At 37.3% G+C, this 21,342-nt stretch overlaps 1 protein-coding gene across 1 annotated transcript in view; it reads left to right on the plus strand.

Moving 5' to 3' along the window:
- The first annotated feature begins 19,956 nt into the window (after positions 1-19,956).
- Positions 19,957-21,342, plus strand: part of CRISPLD1 (cysteine rich secretory protein LCCL domain containing 1) — a 42,144-nt gene continuing 40,758 nt past the window's right edge. The window contains exon 1 of the mRNA XM_059392890.1: positions 19,957-20,603. The gene's annotated coding sequence lies outside the window, so the exon portion shown is untranslated. The remainder of the gene's footprint in view (positions 20,604-21,342) is intronic.

A 21,342-nucleotide genomic window follows, 5' to 3' on the forward strand; every position in this document is an offset into this window, starting at 1 on the left:
CCTCTCCCACTCCCCCTGCTTGTGTTCCTTCTCTTGCTTTGTCTCTATCTGTCAAATAAATAAATAAATAAAATCTTTAAAAAAATGATGAGGAAAATATTTATTTCAGTCTGATTTGCCTCATGCCCAAACTGTTGCTTGTGAAAGATAAGATGCTTTTGAGATTGTTAACATTTCTCTGTATATGTCCTTTGAGTAACAGATCACCTGACTGTATTCACTATTAGAATTATGGAAAATATATGAAATATAGAATCATGAACATAAAGGTGTAACATCAAATGCACCTTTTATATTTAAGCACATAATTAATTTTTTTCAGAGGCTACATTGAGGGAAGGTAAATTTGCAGGACCCTTTATTAGAGACATGCTATCAACCTGTGAGTCAGAAGAATTAATGTGCCTTTCATAGCTGGTCACCCTGTTACTCTGCCCACAAGAACCAAGTGCTTTGTCATACTCCTTAATCTTTTCTTCCCTGTCTCCATTAAGCAAAAATGCACTCCTCAACTCATTCAGTCTTGGGAGAGAGCCTTGGGAAGAGTGGATGCAATCCAAGGGTGTTACTGGAATTAGGGCTTCACATGGCCAGGTTAGTGTGAGCGTGGTTGTGGTTTGGTTTTAAGTCTTTTTTTTTCTTTCTCCTTCTTCTTCTTCTTCTTCTTTTTTTTTTTTTTTTTAGTTGCCTTGTAAAGCCGTCCCCATTTGAACCTCCAGTTCCTTCCTCCTTGTGGCCTAGATGGAAAGGCAAAAGAACTGCATTTCACATCAAGCCCCTTTTTCCTTTATGCCAAATGCGCTTTCTGGGTATAACAACATGTATGCTATGTCACTTGACAGTGGTAACCTAGGTGGAGAGTGGTTCAGTAAACCACCAAGGTTCCATATACCACATGGAAGGAAACATTAATAGTGAGCTCATAGGCAATCAAATTCACATGTATTACATTCTATCTCCCCTTCCGTGCACAGTTTGGTAACACAGAGCTTTAATAGTGCCAGTCAGGTCTTTCTAGCCTGAGTGTCAAAGCATCTACCAAGCCATTATCATGAGTTATAAAATTCTCTCCAAAGACAACAAAAGCCATTTCTGTCAGGCTAAGTTACTTTAAACATTAATGAAATGGTATTCTGATTTTAATTTCCTTAACAGTGCAAGAGCATGAGCTTTGGCAGGAAGGTGGTGTTCTTTTCTATAATTTCCACTGGAGGGGAGACTTGAATTTCTGGCCAGTTTTCAGGAAGGACTTACAACCAAGATTATTGTAATGACAATAGAAACTAACAGAACAGGGAGGGACTCCCCACCTCTCCCCAACCCTTTGTTACGGACTTCCTGACTGTACACTCCATTGTTGTATCTTGGTGAGCAGAGGGCAATCCTGATAGAGGCCAATTAACTGAAGTGGATGGAGGTCAAGCTTTGGGGTCCATCACCTGCATGAGCCCTTGCAGAACCTCAAGAAAGGCACTAGTAATATATTTGTGTGGTATTGTTTTGTTTTGTTTTTTGTTTTTTTAAAGATTTATTTATTTAGTTATTTGACTGAGAGAGATCAGAAGTAGACAGGCAGGCAGAGAGAGAGAGAGAGAGAGAGGCAGGCTCCCTGCTGAGCAGAGAGCCCAATGTGGGACTCGATTCCAGGACCTTGAGATCATGACCTGAGCTGAAGGCAATGGCTTAACCCACTGAGCCGCCCAGGTGCCCCCGTGTGGTATTGTTTTTGTAAAAATTGCAAAATACTGTATTTTGATGACAACTTATTAAAACTTTTTCTCTTATGGAGTGATGTCAAAGTGTTCCCAGGGATTGTTGGGAAAATAGGAGTTGAGTTGAGCAGTTATCCATGTAGTTTAGAATTAGCAGAATATATTCATGTGGTTCAAAGTCTCTTCTAGATAAGGTTATTATTGCAAGTTCTCTGCATTATAAATGTGTCTTTGATCAACCATGCTAGAAGAAAGATTGAATTCCTTTCTATTATCTCTTTAAATATTACAAGACATGAAACTAAGGTAGCATTGTGTATCAACTATTCCTCAATGATAGAAAAAAAAATATTATAAGACTGTTGTCATATGAAAAGACAAAACTATGTAGCCAAAGATTAAAAGGTTATATATTATAGAAATGTTTCATGTAGTAATTGATAAGTGTATTATGTTCTCTTCTAATTTTGTGACATTAGTGTGGTTTGTTGGCCTTTTAAACTTGCATTTTGCAGTGAATTCTGATTTATTTTCTCATTTTAAATAGTTACCTTTGAATTTTTGTTTCATAATTTTGTCTTCTTTTTCCTAAAGAGGGCCCTGACATTTTTCCAAGCTGGTTAATTTGTCACAAAAGCTGAACTCAGGCTCTGACTCAAAGGACAAGTAGACTCTTGATTATACCTGATGAACTAGCTGCTTCCTTTCAGAACTTGGACACCTTCTACAGGCACTTGTTACATATAAGTACTTTTATCCTGACCTTCATTGACTTCATGGACTGGCTAATTTTTCTGCCTTTTCTCCCATCATGAGTATTTGAGAAAGAAAGCAAACATCTCTTCCCAGTTCTGCATTTTCCTTTGTCGCTGGAGGTCTAATGGGATCCCAACAATGTATCTTCAGTATGCTTCTACTTCCTTTCCACTTGAATGACTTTTAGCAACAAATCCATATATTTCCACCTGAGATCCTTTACCCCTTTGTATGAGAGCTGCCAGTTCTGTTTGACTTCTAGTTTTCTGTGTAGACTAGTCAACATCACCATCAACAAACATTTATCAAATGGTTACTATATGCAAGCACTGCACTAGGCAACAGGAATTTGGGGGTTGCTAAGTCCTAAGCAGAAGAAATTGTTTCATTTTCTAAGGGAAATTGTCCTTTATTTGCATCAATGAAGTGCATTACATTTAGCATCACATTTGACCTCACAACTCTTTGCAGTAGGTGTTTTTGGATCTTTTTTAGAAATGTGTAGACTAAGTCTGAGAGAACTTCCAAGAGCTGACTCTTCCTAGTTCATGTTGATCCTAAGTGGCAGAGCTTGGACTGGACCTCCTGGACTCCGCAGCCTTCCCTCCGTGCTACAGATGCTACCCACCACCATGTTCCCCTGCTCAGTGTTATTCATAGCTGGTAGAATTCCTTGCCATACATTTCATGTATGTGTACATATCAAATCTGAGTTCTAACTACGCCTTCCTCCGTCACTCACTTTGAGCAAGTCTATTAACATCTCTGAATTTCTGTTTTATTGTACATTAGGTGGATTAATAATAATGATTATCTCAGATTGCTGTGAGCATTTATAGAGATACTAAGAACATGAGTTGCAGGATGAGACTGCTAAAGGACAGGTGAGGAGGCTGCGGAAGGCATGCAATCGAACAATTGTTCTCTTGACTCCAATCTCTGTCTCTCCGTTTCTGTCTGTCTCTTTCTATTTAAAAGGTAACAGAGACATGCAGATATACCTTTTTTGGAACTGTATTTCCTGATTATATTCCTTTATCATTACGCCTAAGGGCAGTCTCTACTCCAAGCTGCCCATGCATGTTTTATACTTTTTAAAAGTTTTTATTTTAATTCCAGTTAACACAGAGTGTAATATTAGTTTCAGTGTACAACATAGTGAATCAACATTTCCATACATCACCCAGTGCTCATCAGGACAAGTACTCTCCTTAATCCCCTTCACCAATTTGACCCATTCCCCCCCCGCCCCGAACAAACCATCAGTTTGTTCTCTATAATCATAAAGAGTCTGTTTCTTGATTTCTCTCTCACTCTCTTATTTCTTCCCTTTGCTTGTTTGTTTTGTTTCTTAAATTCCCACATGAGTGAAATCATATGGTATTTGTCTTTCTCTGACCGACTTATTTCACTTAGCATAATACTCTTTAGCTCCATCCACATTGTTGCAAGTGGCAAGATTTCATTGTTTTTATGACTGAATAGTATTTACATGTTTCACAATTTATCCATATGTAAATAGGTGTTAGTAATGGTATGTGCTTAGCAGAGACTCTGGTGTATAGTAAGTATAATAAATCTTATGTTAGTATGAGTCTCTCTTTCTCTGCAGCCTGGTCAAATGTTGATATTGTCAATGGGAATATTTAAAATTGTATTGGTTATTTTAGTTTTCATTTCCCTCATTAATAATGGGGTGATACAGTTCATAAATTTGTTAGCTATTCAATTTTATTCTTCTATTCTTAGGTCATTTTCTCTGAGTGGGTCATTTGTGATTTTCTTAATAATTTTTGAGTTTCTTTGCTTGCTCTGATTACAAATCTATCAGTTATATAAGCTAGAATTACCTACTTTTAATCTGTGATTTGTCTTTTAACTCTTTTAATGGTTCTTTTATTATTCAAAAGCTATTAATTTTTATTGTAGCTAAGTAGGTCAACTTTTCTTTTGGATATTGTGATTTCTCTATCTTATAAAAATTTTTTTCCTCACCTAGTATTAAAAAACCATTCTACCTATATATATTCTATAAGCTTCAAGTTCCCCACAAATGTCTCTAATAAAACTGATATTGTTTTTATTTGTGATGTGAAATCACTACAGAATTTCTTTTCCACAATCACAGGATCACGTATGGAGTGATCCAGTCCCACTTCTTTATATTTAATGCCATACCTGTTATATACCAAGTTTCCAAATATGCCTTGGCTTACAGTGTTCTGACTCATTGGTTCAAATAATTAATACCTGAACGGGTGAGCATAGTTAATGGCAGGTAGAAAGTATTTTGTTAATAGACTGTAATTAACAAGAAGTTCTGCAGCCAAACACATGGCTAGCCTTGGCTATTTTTCCTTCAGGTCTTTCTTAGAGATCTTTAGCAACCTCACTTCCATTGTGCAGAAATCATCATGGGATGCTATCTAAACACTAAGTGGCTCCTTGCCAACTTGGTGCTGAATTCTTGACTTGCTGACAACTTTAATGGTTATTAAAATCCTTGGGAAAGACACATGACAAGAATCCAGCTGAGCTTCCAAATCACTGATCATGGTGTTCACTTACAGATTTGATTCCTGGGGGGGTGGGGGGAGTATGAACTTGCAGAGACAGAATCCTAGAAAATCTACTGAAAGTGTTAAACAAATTCCATCAAACTTTGCCAATCATGCTGCTTCAACTTGTGGTAACAAGTCTTGCTTTTTTCCAATATGTACTCTTTTTATAACTGTCCTGACCAGAGAAGAGAAGGGCTCGTTAAAGTTACCTCTTTTGGATCATGACTGGAATTGTTTTCTACTTTTCCCCAAAACACAAATTTCCAAAAGCAACTGAATTTGTAGCTAGAATCATTCCATTTCTTCAAGGTTTGTTCTTAGGAGAGTTGACATGTTTGTAGATGTATTTTACTTGCTTTGAGATCAGAAGTTAAAAAGAATATGACTTTGCTATATGGAAGGAAGTGAAATCCTCATACATTTATGGAATTTTCATCTCCATAAACTGGGCTTAGTAAAAAAACAATTACAATATTTCTGAAAACCTGCCACCCAGATAGAGTAATGGAGTGGAACCCAATGAACTAGTTTTATAATCAGACAGTTTCAATTAAGCTCATCAAAACTTCATTTCCCCAGTGATGTTTCTCTCACTTCCGTTTATGGTATGAGCACCTGTGGCAGGTGAGGTGTCTTCCTGATAGTAGGCAAAAGGCCATCACACTGTCAAGGTATGCCTGAAAACCTCTTCTAATACAGCTTTGAGGACTAATACTCAAGTTTTCTACAAAGCAAAGTAATAATTCCACTAGAAGCTCAATCAAGGAGAAGGTACCTTGGCTACCGCTCTATTTTAGACAGAATAAACACAAAGCTGATTGATTGGATTTTATTAGAAATGTATTCTTCAATTTAGAAAAGATATACCTTGTCTATAAAAAATAAGAAAGGCTATAGAAAATGTTCATGTACTGAGTCCTCTATCCTTTTGAATTTATTCAATTTTATTGGTTAAATTATGATTCTGTCAGACTTGAGTCCAGAAACAAAGGTTGTTTCTTAGACTGGAAATCTGGAAATAGCTATGAATCAAAAAGAAAATAGTCTTGGTAAAGCTGTCAAAATAGGTGGGAATGTTATCTCAGAATATGGAATCAATGTTTTTAGTTGCCCTTGGCAGACATGATAGCCTTTAAGTTTGTCATAATTAATTAAATGCACAAAAAAGTGAAATTGATATCTGGGACACTTGTGTCTTCTGAGATAGTATTTTCTATGGTTAAATCTGAAGACTAGATCATTTCACTTTTTTCTCATAGTCATGAAAGACATGATTCTTACATCTGAAAACAGACCAAGTCAAAGCAAATTATGGCATTTTCCCAATATAAAACTCTCTAAGGCAGTGAAGTTTTAATTTTTAAAAATTAGCAATGCTTTGCAAATGAGTTGGCAGAGTAAATGCATGTGCATAAACAATGGTGAATGGCTATCTTTTTTACTCGAGCTTACTTTTCAAAAGTAATAAAGAAGTTATAAAGAAAGTAATAAAAAAGTTATAAAGAAAATTCTCTATAAGGTTCTTTATATAAAAATTCTTTATGATTCTTTATAACTCAGAAACAATTCTTTATGCTTTTTTATATATCATTACACCTATAATAATTTGAAGTTATTCATTTTTGTATGTGAAGGTATTTATCATGTTATTATAAAATAGGTGAGTAAGTAAAAACTAAAGTAACAAATAAAATACATTCCCAGGGGTTTATTGAAGCCCTCTGTAGGTATTTTCATGGCGTTGATTGCCAACGGAAAGCAACCAAAGTCATGTAGACTTATGAATCAGTAAGTCATAATTACTGAGTATTCATGAAGTGCCAAGACAGAGCTACTTCTGTTTAAAGGTATTATAATATCTCTTAGATGGCCACAGTAGTAAAGGAAGCCAGGATTATGCCACAGACTGAAGATCAATAGCAAGGAATTATTTACCAAATTAAATAGCTTTAAAAGGCAGAAATGATTCTTAGTTAAATGCATGTTTAAATTATAAATACATTAATATTAAAAGTAAAATAAAATGATACAAAAATTAGTTGTCTTTTAAAAGAGGGAAAGGGGAATAGCAGATAGAATAGTAAAAAAGGGAAACAGTGAAAGAAAGAGTATATTGTATAACTTGGAATTCATTTTCTTTGTGTTTGCATTCTTTTAATTCTATTCCTATCCCTTGGTCCAACAAAGTAAGCCAAGGGCAGACTTTAAACAAATTCTGAAAAGCCAGAAGTGGAACAGGAAACCTGGTTTGATAAAACGAAGGCAATTTGTTCAACATGTGGGAGAAGTGCTTCATCTTGTTAATAGATGGTCTGTGAGCTGAATTGTTACTAACAGATAAGCTGTTAATTTGAAATAGAAGTTGAATTTGTCTTATGGGATTTGCAGAAGTAATGGTTTTTCTTACATATTCTTTTTCCAGATGTTCTTTTTATAACTACAGGCAATCTTAATTTTCAAATATTTCAAATGTATAATTAAAGTTTCACCTCACATTTAAAGTATTAAATCTTGAGTAAACTTGGATAGTCTGCTGCTTTGGCAAAACGAGAAACATGTCTTGAATTCTTCTGATTCCTCCTTCAGTCGGCCTGTCTGCCATCTGGATAACAGCCATTCTTCACATCTCAAAACACGCACACCTACCTCTTCCTGCCTGGCACCAGCATGACCTGACTTTTCAGAACACAACTTCCTTTATATAATATTGTTAAGGGCAGAGAGCCTTTGTATTTCATTTTCCCTTTTCCAATATCAAGAAATATGTCTTGCCGTGGATTCAAGCCTATACACTTCCTGTTGTTCATTTCTTCAGTTAATTGAATATACTTCTTTGCACCATCAGACCCTTCTAAACTCAACAGTCCTGCTCAGGATCGAACCAGTCTCCCAAGGCTGTTTTTCTACAATGTAGGAAAAAAAAAAAAAAAAAAAAAAAAAATATATATATATATATATATATATATATATATATATATATATATATTTTAAATGTAGCACCATTGTTTCTTAAAATATAACATTATCCTGGGATTGACTAAAACAAAAATTTGCCTAAAATTTTTTTTAAGATTTTACCCATTTATTTGACAGACAGAGATGGCAAGTAGGCAGAGAGGCAGGCAGATAGAAAGGGGGAAGCAGGCTCCTCCCGCAGGAGAGAGCCTGACATGGAGCTCGATCCCAGGACCCCGGGAACATGACCCAAGCCGAAGGCAGAAGCTTTAACCTGTTGAGCCACCTAGGTGCCCCAAAATTTTTAAATCAAGAAATTCTTTAGGGGAGTAATACAGTTCTGTTAAAGAGAAACAATCTCAAAGCCTTGAAAATTGTGCAGTTTCATGATACGTGCTTTCACTCACCATCTTCCTGTGGATCACATCTACAGCATTACTTATACATAGTGTGATTTTGTTAAGATATGTCAGTCAGCATTTTGCCAAGGTTCACAAAAACATTCTCATGTGTTATATGTCACATATGAGGGTATTTAGCCATGCACAAGATTTACAAACTTCAAAACAAAATGTTTGGCACAGATATTCTCTATTAGTTTGCTACTCTTTATCTCCTGTTCCCTACTACTGATTTTTTTTTTTTTCATTTTCAAAAGTTTCTTCACTTGTACTTGAAAAAGAAAGGAGCAGAGGGGTTGGGGCAGAAGGGGTGACAGCAAGAGGGAGGTTGTAGTGAGCACATTTGTCTTGAGGAAAAGATTTATCATCATTCGGTGCAAGTCACTTAATCTTTCTGAACCTCAATAATGTATATTTCACAGAATTGTTATAATGTGGATACACTAACTATAAAAGTATTTAATCATCAGCTTTTTTGCTGTGCAGCACACAACAAAACCCAAGGAGCTTTAGAAATATTTACTTCTAAATAAATCTGATAGGTTGGCTCTGGTCTTGGCTGACCTCACTTGGACTAGGCTGGACTCCAAGGTTTAGGAACTAAAAAAGCAACAGCTGCTTGGGGATGCCCTTCTCAAGACAGAAGGTAGAAGCTCCAAAAGGGTGGGTAGAAATTACCAAGCCTCCAGTGGTCTTAGCTTCCACCTGCATTCTGCTGAGCAAAGCAATATGGACCAAACCAAAATCAATGGCAAGAAAAATATCTGTAGGCAAATAATTCAATCTAACACCAGCTAAAATATGCTAGGTTTTCAATGAATGCTTAAAAAAAAAAAAAAGAAGGATGCTTCCTTAAAAAGTAATTTTATACCTAAAATGTGACTTTTCACCTAAATTCTAGCAAGTACATAACAAATTTCATTTTGCTTAATTTGAGTTTATTCTGTCTTCAAATTTCTAAGTATTTCTTTTAAATAAAAAGTTTATATCTTAAGATTCTAATATCTGGATCACCAGTGTAACGAACACTTCCACTTAAAAAAGTTGGCCTTTTCAGGTCTAAAAAGCATGTTTTTACTATTAACACAGACTTTCCTTTGATGTTTTCAGATATACAGAGATTTTAGAGTGATAAATTTTATATGAGGACAATTAGGTTGATTTCTTGGAAGAATCAAGATTGGAAACAAAACCTTGAAAGAGGGGCAGAGATATTCATGCAGCAATTGAGAGTAATGTTATAATTTGGGGAAGAATTTGGGCAAAGGGCATCAATGCAGTAATATTTAGGAGGCAGTGAGAACTAAGAATGGGTACCTAAGTTAAGGGCACAGCATGAAGCCAGACAGGAGCAGAAGCAAAAGTCACTTTGTGTAAATGCAGTTACACAATACTGAGATTATGAATGTTTCACATTTGTTCTTGAAAGCTGTTTATTTCAACATACTTTTGTTTGCCCATGTGCTCTGTTTATTTTCTATAAGGTTACTATTTATCAAAGCCTTTAGTTTGTTGTTATTTCAATTGTTTAAGATCGAAGCATTTGTAAAATCTATGTTAATTCTTGGGTTTACACTCAGGAGAATAGCCAGAGGTAATACATAGCAGATGAAAAGTTGCACATTTTCTTCCATATTTCTAGTGTTTCCCCTTACAACTTATCTACTTAAAATTAAATTTTCTCCATTTCTCCCATTATCTAGCAAAATAATGAATTTAACATTCAGATGCTATATATTCATGCATATATGTATACACACTTTATATATGTAATTTTTGTATTTCTAATCATATATATAATTTTTTAAAAGATTTTATTTATTTATTTGTGAGAGAGACAGTGAGAGAGAGCATGAGAGGGGAGAAGGTCAGAGGGAGAAGCAGACTCCCCATGGAGCAGGGAGCCAGATGCGGGACTCGATCCCAAGACTCTGGGATCATGACCTGAGCTGAAGGCAAGTCGCTTAAACAACTGAGCCACCCAGGCACCCATATATATAATTTTTTTGCAGAGAACACTAGATATTTTAATTGTTTCACTTTTGTTCAATCTGATTCTTTAAAATTACCATTAAAAGTGGACTGCAGGGGCACCTGGGTGGCTCAGTGGGTTAGGCCGCTTCCTTCGGCTCAGGTCATGATCTCGGGGTCCCGGGATCGAGTCCCGCATCGGGCTCTCTGCTCGGCAGGGAGCCTGCTTCCTCCTCTCTCTCTCTCTGCCTGCCTCTCTGCCTACTTGTGATCTCTCTCTGTCAAATAAATAAAATCTTAAAAAAAAAAGTGGACTGCAGGTTTTTGTTAGCTAATGATAGTGGAGAACATTTTCATTCTCCTTATGTTAGGATGAAAAACCTGTCTTCGACATTAATTCTGTAGATGAAAGTGTGAATACTTTTCTTTTTATAATGCTCATCTTTCAACATCCCTTCCTGATGAACCTGAAATACAGCCTCTAGCCCAGACACATAGTGAAGCACTTCTGTAGATCTAGAAATAAAATGATTATTAAAAGATGAAACTGAATCCCTTTCAATTACTGTTTTTGTATTCTTTGGGTAACTACCTAGTAGTGCACTTGTTGTATCATAGGGTAGTTCTACAATGGCCAAACTATGGAAACAACCCAAGTGTCTATTGACGGAAGAATGGATAAAGAAGATATAATATATGTATGTGTGTGTGTGTGCAATATATATATATATATATATATATATATATATATATATATATATATACCTGGTATATATATATACCAGAATATTACTCAACCACAAAAAGAATGAGATCTTGTCATTGGCAATGACATGGATGAAGCTAGAGAGTATTATGCTAAGTGAAATAAGTCAGAGAAAGAGAAATACCAAATGATATCATTCAAATGTGGAATTCCAGAGACAAAACAAATGAGTAAAGAGAGAAAAAAAGAGAGAGATAGAGAAAGAGGGAGGAAACAGACTCTAAACTATAGAGAACAAAATGATGGTTATGAGAAGGGTGGTGGGTGGCGGGATGGGCAAAATAGGTGATGGGGATTAAGGAGTTCACTTGTGATGAGCAGTGGGTGTTGGAAGGAAGTGTTGAATCACTATGTTGTACACCTGAAACCATTATAACATTGTATGTTAACTACTGGATTTAAAATAAAAGCTTAAAATACAAAGATGAAGCTGCAGCATGATTTCTGAGGCTAAAAGCACTTCAGAGACACTTCTTTATTTTTAAATGTTTTTAGCTGTTATGGATATTCTAATTTAAAGAAATGAAAATATAATATTTCAACCAGGGTGGACAGTTATATCAATGAATAGGTCTTCCAGTTTCACATCTCTGGCTCCTGCTGAATTTACAATGTTGCAAATGCTAACGATACACAGGTGCCAGGTCTTCATATAAACTGTAAAGAGACCTATGGAAATAGAAGCAATCCATCAATAGGTGAAACATACACAGTAGGACATCAATGAAGTAATGTATCATTCTGAAATATAATTTTTAATAAATATTTGACTTGCTTCTCTTTACCTTAGCAAACATCATTTTCCTATGAATGTTTAGAAATGATATATTGAAAAGAATGCATGGCTTAAACGTGCATTCTTTTTTTTTTAAGTTAATGCCATGCTTGGTTTTCATTTTAAAATCAATCTGAATTGCCCACCTGCTTTGTAATTCATTTATGACATGAACATTGGTTTTACTGTATTTTCCCTCAAAAAAAAAAAAAGAGCTCCAAGTGAAAATCATCTCTAGTATAATGTACTTTGTTTTGTGAATTCTAGTTCTCCTGATAACAGGCTTGTATATCCAGGGATATATGTGTACCATTCTGAGAAACACTGAATATTCCAAAAATCCAAATTCATTTGTTTATTTAACATAAAGTGTAAGTAATACAAAGTCACATAAACATGATCTCCCTTCTCTAGGAGCTCTTAGCATTGTTGGAGATAAGATAAGTACATCAATAGTTATCATTTACGCAATAGATATTGGTAAGAGAGAAAAATGAAATAATAGAGATAACGGTTGGCTGGATCAGTTAAAATCTTTGTGGAGAAGAATGGTTAGAGATTGGGTGCTCAAAGAAGAATAAATGGAGGAGACTCCAAGCAGTGAGAACAGGATCAACAAAGGTTCAGAAATATTTATGGAAATTATTGAACTTTTGTTTTTTCCAGATAATGTAGGATGGCTCTGGGTGGTAAAAGAAAATATCTTTAAAATGAATCACCGCACTTAGTGAATGTAGATGGGTCAGATATCAAATAGATGACAAAATAGGTTCTCCAAAAATCTAATAATAAGCTTAAAATAGTTACTTTCCTAGACTTCAGGAAACAGGTTAAAGCGTTTGCAGATTATGGCATCAATATGAATCTCAGCATTTATGTTTTAAATAATCTGATCAAGGCATCATAGTGACTCTAGATTTCAAGAACAATGACATTTTTCTCTCTTTCCATTCTGAAACTTACCTTTTTTTTCCAGAACAAATTCATAGTTTTATAGCGATGGCTACAAGAAATGCAGATTTCAATATAATCATTGCAATCTTTCTTTAAAAAGTCACTTATTCCTTTGACATAGCATAACACAAAAATCCATTCTGGGTGGGTCAAAGACCTGCTTGTAAAGTATAAAATAACAGGCAGAAGATAACATGGGAGAACTTTCTTCATGACTTTGGGATAGGCAAATATTTCTCCAACAGGTCACACACATCATTTACCAAAAGAAAAAGGATTGATAAAATGAACTTCATTAAAATTAAGACATTGTGATCACCAAGAGACATGATTACAAGAGAGAAAAGTCAATAAAAGGAGAGAAATAAGAAATGAATATTTTATATCTAAAAAAGACACCACTGACACTTACAAAAGATTCCTTCAAATCAATAAGAAAAGGTATACAATTCAGTATTATCTACTGAAATTGTACATAAGTATACATTAGGACTCAGTAGTTCTACTCTTAGCTATACAGCCAATTAAAAAAGTGTAAATATGTGTGCCAAAAGACATGTACAGGAATGTTCCTAGCAGGATTATTTTTATACTCCTAAACTGGAAACAACTCTAATATTGAACAACAGAATGGATAAATAAATTGTGGTAATTTCACCAAAGAAAAAGAACAAATTATTGCCATATACAACAACATGGATGACTCTTGAAGACATACTGAATCTGAAAGAAATAAGATAATGGAAGAATCTGTTGTATGAATCCATTTATGTATAAATTAAAAATAGGCAAAGCTAATTATAGATAAAAAGTAAGAATATTAGTTATCTTTAGGGAGGACATATCAGGAAAGAGGCACAAAATAGGCTTTGAGGATGATTATATTCTCTATCTGGATCTGAGTGGTTTTCACACAGGTGTGTTAACTTTGTAAAATTTCATCAAGCTGCACATTTAAGATTTCTGCATTTTAATGTATATATATATTACAGTTCAATAATCAAGGTTTGATAACTGATTGCATGTGTGCAGTTAGAGTAGAAAGACAATATATGGCATTCATTAAAATCTGGCATACATATACATGAATATTTCAGATATTCAGATGTTGAGCAGAGACAAAGGGCTGCTTTGAGTAAGAGTGTAGACTGTTTCTTATGGTAAGATGAATTAAATACCATAAGAACAATGAGAATAAAATTGACTGCACGTTGCCAGAAATATTATAGATTGTTTTCATCATGTCTATAGCCAGTTATTTGTTTTTGATTTAAAGGTTAAACTTCTAAACTGCATAGTACTTTGATTAAATCCCATTGAGTTTATAAAGTATCCTATATGAAGTCTCTAGTTTAGTTCTTATAATAATATTCAACTTGTTGAGAACTTTTTTTTGTTACTGTTTTAAGTGTTCCCATGCATTAATGCTCTCTCTTTCTCTCTTTTCAAAGATCCACCTATTTATTTTAGAGAGAGAGTGCACGGTGGAGAGGGAGAGATAGTCTCAAGCAGATTCTGTACTGAGTGTGGAACCGAATGCCAGGTGGATCTTATGACCCAAGATCATGACCCCAGCCAAAACCAACAGTCTGATGCTTAACCAACTGTGCCACCCAGGTACCCCATTAACTCATCTTAGTACACAAAGTGACAAGGGTTAAGCTAGCTACTATTATTCTTTCCTCTTAAAGAGGAAGGTTAGGGGCTCATAGTGGCCAAGAAACATAATCAAGATCCCACAACTAGTAACAGCTAGCTCCAGCAACTTAATTTAAAATTCCACACTTCAAAACATTGCATTATACTGAGTCCACCTCTTAAAACAAGACAGGAATTCTATATCTATATCTCTATATCTCTTTATATCTCTATCTCTATCTCTATCTATATATCTATATCTATATATCTATATCTATATCTATATCTATATCTCTATATCCCCTAGTGGAGGATTTATCAATGGTATACTACCAAAACAGCCAGTGCCTCAGCTTGAGGTCCAGGTTTGAGGGTCATGAAATCATACAGATATGCCTACAGGGGAATATATACAGATACATATATACATATATTTAGGCAAACCTCATTTTAATGTGTTTTGTTTCATTGCACTTTACAGATAATGCAATTTTTACAAACTGAAGTTTGCAGCAACCCTGTGTCAAGCAAGGCTATCATGCCATTTTTCCAGAAGCATTTGCTCACTTCTTGTCTCTGTGTCACATTTTGGTAATTCCCAAAATATTTCAAACTTTTTCTTTGTTGTGGTGTTGGTTATGATGATCTGTGATCAGTGATCTTTCATGGTACTACTGTAATTCTTTTAGGGTGCTATGAACCACGCCCCTGCAAATCTATGAACTCAATAAATGTTGTGTGTACTCTGCTCCACTGACCGGCCATTGCTTGGTCTCTTTCCCTTTTTTGGGGGCCTCCTTAATTCCTGAAAGACAACAATGTTAAAATTAAGCTAATTAATAATTCCTATAATGGTTTCTAAGTGTTCAAGTGAAAGAATAATCACCACCTCTTATTTTAAATTAAAAAAAAAGAAAACAGAAATAATTAAGCTTAGTGAGGAAGGTATGCTGAAAACAGAGATGGATCTAAAGCTAGGCCTCTTGCGCCAATTAGCCAAATTGTGAATGTAAAAGAAGAGGTCTTAAAGGAAATTAGAAGTGCCATTTCAGTGAATACACAAATGATAAGAAAGCAAAACAGCCTTGTTGCTGATACGCAGACTGTTTTAATGTTCTGAATAGGGGGTCAGATAAGCTACAACACTCTGTTAAGCATAAGCCTCCTGCAGAGCACAGCCCTGACTCTCCTAAATTCTGAAGGCTCAGAGAGGTGAGGAAGCCACAGAAAAAAAATTTGAAGCTAGAAGAAATTGGTTTATGAGTTTTATGGAAGAAGCCATCTCCATAACATCAAAGTTCAAGGTAAAGCAGCAAGTGCTGATGTAGAAGCTGCCCCAAGTTCTCCAGAACATCTGGCTAAGACAGTTAATGAGTGTGGCTACAGAAAACAACAGATTTTCAATGTAGACAGAACAGCCTTCTAACAGAAAAACGATGCCATCTAGGACTTTCATAGCTAGAGAGGAGAAGTCAATGCCTGGTTTTAAAGCTTCATATACAGGCTCACTTTCTAGTTAGGGGCTAAAGCAACTGATGACTGTAAGTCCAAGCCTCTGCTCATTTCCCATTCTGAAAATCCTAGGGCTCTTAAGAATGATGCTAAGTCTACTTTGCTTGTGCTCTGTAAAGGAAACAATGCCTTTATGATAGCACATTTGTTTATAACATGGTTCACTGAATACTTTTAGCCCACTGTTATGACTATTGCTGAGAGAAAAAGCTTACTTACAAAAATTATTTCTCATTGACAAGCTTCTGGTCACCCAAGAACTCTGGTGGAGATGTACAATGAGATTAATATTGTTTTCATGCCCACTAACACAGCATTCATTCTGCCACTTACAGATTAAAGAGTAATTTTGGCTTACAAATCTTGTTATTTAAAAAATACATTTCAGGGACGCCTAGGTGGACTCAGTGGGTTAAAGCCTCTGCCTTTGGCTCAGGTCATGATCCCAGGGTCCTGGGGTCGAGCCCCGCATCGGGCTCTCTGCTTGGCAGGGAGCCTGTTTCCTCCTCTCTCTCTCTGCCTGCCTCTCTGCCTCCTTGTGATCTCTATCAAGTAAATAAATAAAATCTTAAAAAAAAATAAAAAAATAAAAAATACATTTCATAAGGTTATAGCTGCCATAGATAATGATTTCTCTGAAGGATTTGGGCAAAGTAAATTGAAAACCTTCTGGAAATATTTAGCCATTCTAGATGCCCTCAAAAACATGTGACCTTCATAGGAAAAGGTCAAAATATGAACATCAATAGGAGTTTGGAAGAAGTTGATTCCAATCCTCATTGATGACTTTGAGGGGTTCAGGACTTCAGTGGAGGAAGTCATTGCAAAGGTGGTGGAAATAGCCGGAGAACCAGAACGAGTAGTGGAGCCTGAAGATGTGATTGAATTGCTGCAACATCACAATAAAACGGGAATGGATGAGGAGTTGCTTCTTAAGGATGAGCAAAGAAAGTGGTTCTTGAGATGGAATCTACTCCTGGTGAAGATGCTGTGAAGATATTTTAAATGACAGTAAAGTATTTAGAATATCACATAAACTTAGTTGTTAAGGCAGAAGCAAGGTTTGAGAGGATTTACTCAATTTTGAAAGAAGTTCTGCTGTGGGTAAATGCTCTCAAACAGCATCACAAGCTACAGAGAAATCATTTGTGAATGAAAGAGTCAATCAATGTGGCACACTTCATTGTTGTTTTAAAAATTACCACAGCCGCACCAACCTTCGGTAACCACCCCTGGATGTGTCAGCAGCCAGCAACACTGAGGTAAGTCCCTCCACATTCAAAAAGATTATGACTCACTAAAAGCTCAAATGACCCTTAACATGTTTTAAAAATATTTTTAAATTAAGATATACATTGTTTTTTAGACATAGCTATTGCACACTTAATAGACTATAGTATAGTATAAACATAGCTTGTATATGCACTGAGAAACAAACAAACAAACAAAAAAACCTCATTTGACTTGCTTTATTATGCTACTTGCTTTATCGCAATGGTCTGGAAATGAAACCACTGTATCTCTGAGGTATGCCCATACCTACTTTTGCGAGGGCAGGGACAGAAAAATGCATAGGAATGTATTTAAAGATAGCATCTAAGTATGCACATTAGCAGAAAATGATAGCAGCATGGACAAAATGACATTTCCAGAGAAAGCTATCTTCTTTGCGCAATATGTCTCTTAGAACACTTTGAGCAGCAAGTAACTGAGCACCCAAGTCAATGTGAACTAAACAATGCATTTATTATCTTTCTTGTAGGCAGGTGTTCAATGACTGGCCAATGGCAAAGAGATGACAACACTATCCGTCCATCCATTCAGCCCAGATGATAGGTCCCTGCTCTCAGGCTTGCCCCTCTTCTTTGTACAGTAACGGCTTTATCTTTAAATTTCACAAACTTATCAGTACTTGCTGGAACATTTTTGCCTTTTGTATCTCTCTTTATTACAGAAGAAAATCTTACCAACCCTTCTCCTCATACCTAAGACAATTTCTTCTATCCGTTCAGCAGCCAGGATTGCACGGCATGTCCATGGGAAATCAATCACTGCCAGCAGGGTTACATTGTGATGACTGGCTTTAGTTAATCAACGTTCATCTCCTAAAGATGCCCGCTGGGCAGGATGTGAGAGTATGACCACCCTCAGTAAACTGCAGTCTTGGAAGAAAGGGGTGGAAGCCTGGTTGTTGGTTAGGCAATCAACAGTGTCTGCCACAAGAAAGTAGTAATGCTAAAAACAACCACGGCTTTATAAGTAACATCCTTAGCCACAAACCAAAGTGCCATTTTTACATGAATTCAGTGTGGAGAAGATGTTCGCTTTGTCTACATACAGATTTTTCAATCACAAATAACAACGTGAAGAGTATCATCTTTGAGTATTCAAGAATACTGTCACTTCTCTTCAGAACATTTCAGGCATATATATTAAATCAGATATGATAAGCTGTGTTATCAAAATGTTGATACTTAATATAATGAATGTTTGAATCATTCTTTTACATAAAAATATAACTTGAAGTACCAAATTGGAAGCCAATGTAAATGCTGAGACAAGGGATAATTTTATTTATTTATTTATTTATTTAGTCTGGAGTGTTTGGAAATAAAACCTTAAAACCAAATCTTATTTTCTTTAATGTAAGCCTTTAGGTTTCTGATTGTATATTGTGTGGAAAGGCTTATGATGTAAACATTCAAGAGTCAGTGCATTTACCTTTGGGTCCTTATCATCTTACTTCCCTTCTTCTCAGTTCAAATTCACTTTGAAAACGTTTTAAGTGCTGTTATTACTTTTAAGATTTCTTTTATTTGATACTCAGCATATTTTTCAATGCTACTTCATTTTTCAATTGGCTTTTCCTCCTGTTTCCAGGAGGAAAAGCCAATTTTCTGAACCCTGTGCAGAAGAGTTATAAATAACTGTTTGAAAAGTACAAGGCAACAGTCTTTTTGTGCTTAAACTGCTATGAAGTTGCGAAAATTACACCTATGAAAGTCCTATGTGCACCAAAATTTTTCACTTTCTGTGACCTTTTGATAGGTGATGCTTCCCTTTATTGTGAGAGGAATCAAGGTCTCAAGTTGACTTGAGGCTTAAATGTCAGTTTTTAGGTTTCATAAAGTGTAATTGTATTGTGGAAAGAGACAAGTAGCAGTGTGGGATGATCTGGGAGTTACTATCAAAACGTTTTACTTCATTTGATCATATATGTAGCATTTAGAAATAAAGAATTAAAATTATGGCTTACTGCAGAAAGGAAGCAAAGGTAAATGAATTAAATAATGCTTACTAATTTAAAAAATTTAAAAGAACTAGTTATTTTCGTACTCCAAGTTATAACATGGACAACAGAGAAACTGGCACTTCTTTCACTATCAAGTCTAGGGCTGGGTTTTGAATTCCTGTTAATATAGCACTGATGAATTAATGTAGGGGGCCCTTTATATAGCAACTCCAAAAATATCTACATCATTATAAATGAAACAAACAAACTGCTCTGGTCACCTTGGGAAGCGAATGCCACATATTTTATAGATGAAGTGAGACTCAACTGTCAGACAATCCCAAATGACAGATCATTCCATCATTCCATGAAACGCCTTGTCCATCTGGTCATCGTAAAGGTTTAAAGGAGTCAAAAAGAACAACAACTCAATTCTAGACACTGGGTCCTGGAAACAGAAGTGATCTCCTGGAAAAATCAAAGAAAAAGCCTTTCCTCCCCCATCCCGCCCTCCGCCCACCCCCAACCCCCCTTCCCCATAACATTCTGCATCTCCAGGATCTGAGGTGTTAACCCATCCCCACTCCTACTGCATGGTCTCTGGGGCGCCTCCTTTTCTGTAAGGGTTGTTAAAGTCATTGGAGCATCTCAGGAAGCAACCAGGAAGAAGCCCTCTGGAAGCAGAGGAGCTGTGAGGGGCGGGAGGAGTTGGGGCCGTCCTTGCTTACGCCTCCTACGGGGCCCTGATCCGCACGCCGGGCCTCTGAAGCCCAAAGTACGCCCACAAAGGCCAAGCGCCCAGACTTCGCTGGGCCGGGGGAGAAGCAAGGCGGCTGCTCCCCGCTCCGAAGCAGGCAGCGGGCCAGACGGGGTAGAGGTGGGGGTGGGCGAGGAGGGGCGCTCACGTCACGTGCGCGCGCCGGGACCGCAATAAATGCCCGGGAGCTCGGGGGACCGGCGGAAGCGCTCGGCTCCTGGCTCTGCGCACAGCGGCCTCTCCGAGCGGGAGCGCGAAGTGGCCGCCAGCCTTGGCCTCCCAGCCCGGCTCCTGTCCCCGCCCCTTGCTCCTGCGGAAAGCGCTCGGGGGAGCTGTGGCGCCCACCGTGGCTTAGCCCGGAGGCTCCCTTTCGGCCCGAATTTCAGGCTCTAACTTTGGAGCGCGTCGCCTGCTGCAGGTCCTGACGGAGCCGCGGAGGCCCAGGCTCGCGGCCACCCTCTGATCAGCGCCCTCGTCGCTCCAGGACGCGCCGCGCCCCGGTCCTTCCCGACCCGACTCGTGTGAGTGCGGTCGCGTGCACAGGCTGGGGCGGCTGTGGGAGGCCGGACGTGGTGCTCCGCTCCGCGCTCCTGCGGAACTTCACGCTGGAGAGGTAAGGGCATTCCTAAAACGCATCACCGAGTCGTCAGGCTCCCACATTTTCCTACCTGCCTTTTTCTTCTAAAACCCGTCTTTTAAAAAAGGAAACAAACAAACAAACAACAACAACAACAACAACAAAAACCCAGAAAAACAAAAAACCAACTTGTAGAGAGTGAGCGGACACGGAGAGTGAGGGGGCTGCTTGCAAAGCTGCAGCGATGGAGATCTGCGGGCGCTTGTGCTTGCAAGAGACTGTGGGTTTCACCTTCCCCTCCTCCTGCCGCGCGCTTTCCGTTTGGGTTAAGTGAAGAGCGCGCCTGCGGCGTGTGGGAGGAAAGGCTGAAGTTGCTGGTGAACTATTAGCTTTATCGGGTGCCGGCCACAGGTTGGACACACACTTTCCAGGAAATGATTGAATTCTTCTTGCCCTGCGCCTGGTAAGAGGAGATTCCTCCCAGACCATTCTTTGGCATTAGTTTCATGGGCCTTCTAGATGAACCCGTGGATATATGTGTGAATGACATTATGTACTTGAAAACATTCACCTCAGTTTCTGCATGTTGTAGACATGTGTCTGACTGTCTGAGAGCCGGAGATGGGACACTGATATAGAATGATACCTTAGGACACAGAAACGTGGACCCCTAGATTGGTAGAAAACACTGTAGACAGCTAATACCCTTGCCAGACTGCATGCGGTATATAGCCATTTAAATAAAGCCTTTCAATTCAGAAACTGATTTCAAGGT

The sequence above is a fragment of the Mustela nigripes genome, chromosome 3 (genome assembly GCF_022355385.1).
Source record: "Mustela nigripes isolate SB6536 chromosome 3, MUSNIG.SB6536, whole genome shotgun sequence".
NCBI lineage: Eukaryota > Metazoa > Chordata > Mammalia > Carnivora > Mustelidae > Mustela > Mustela nigripes.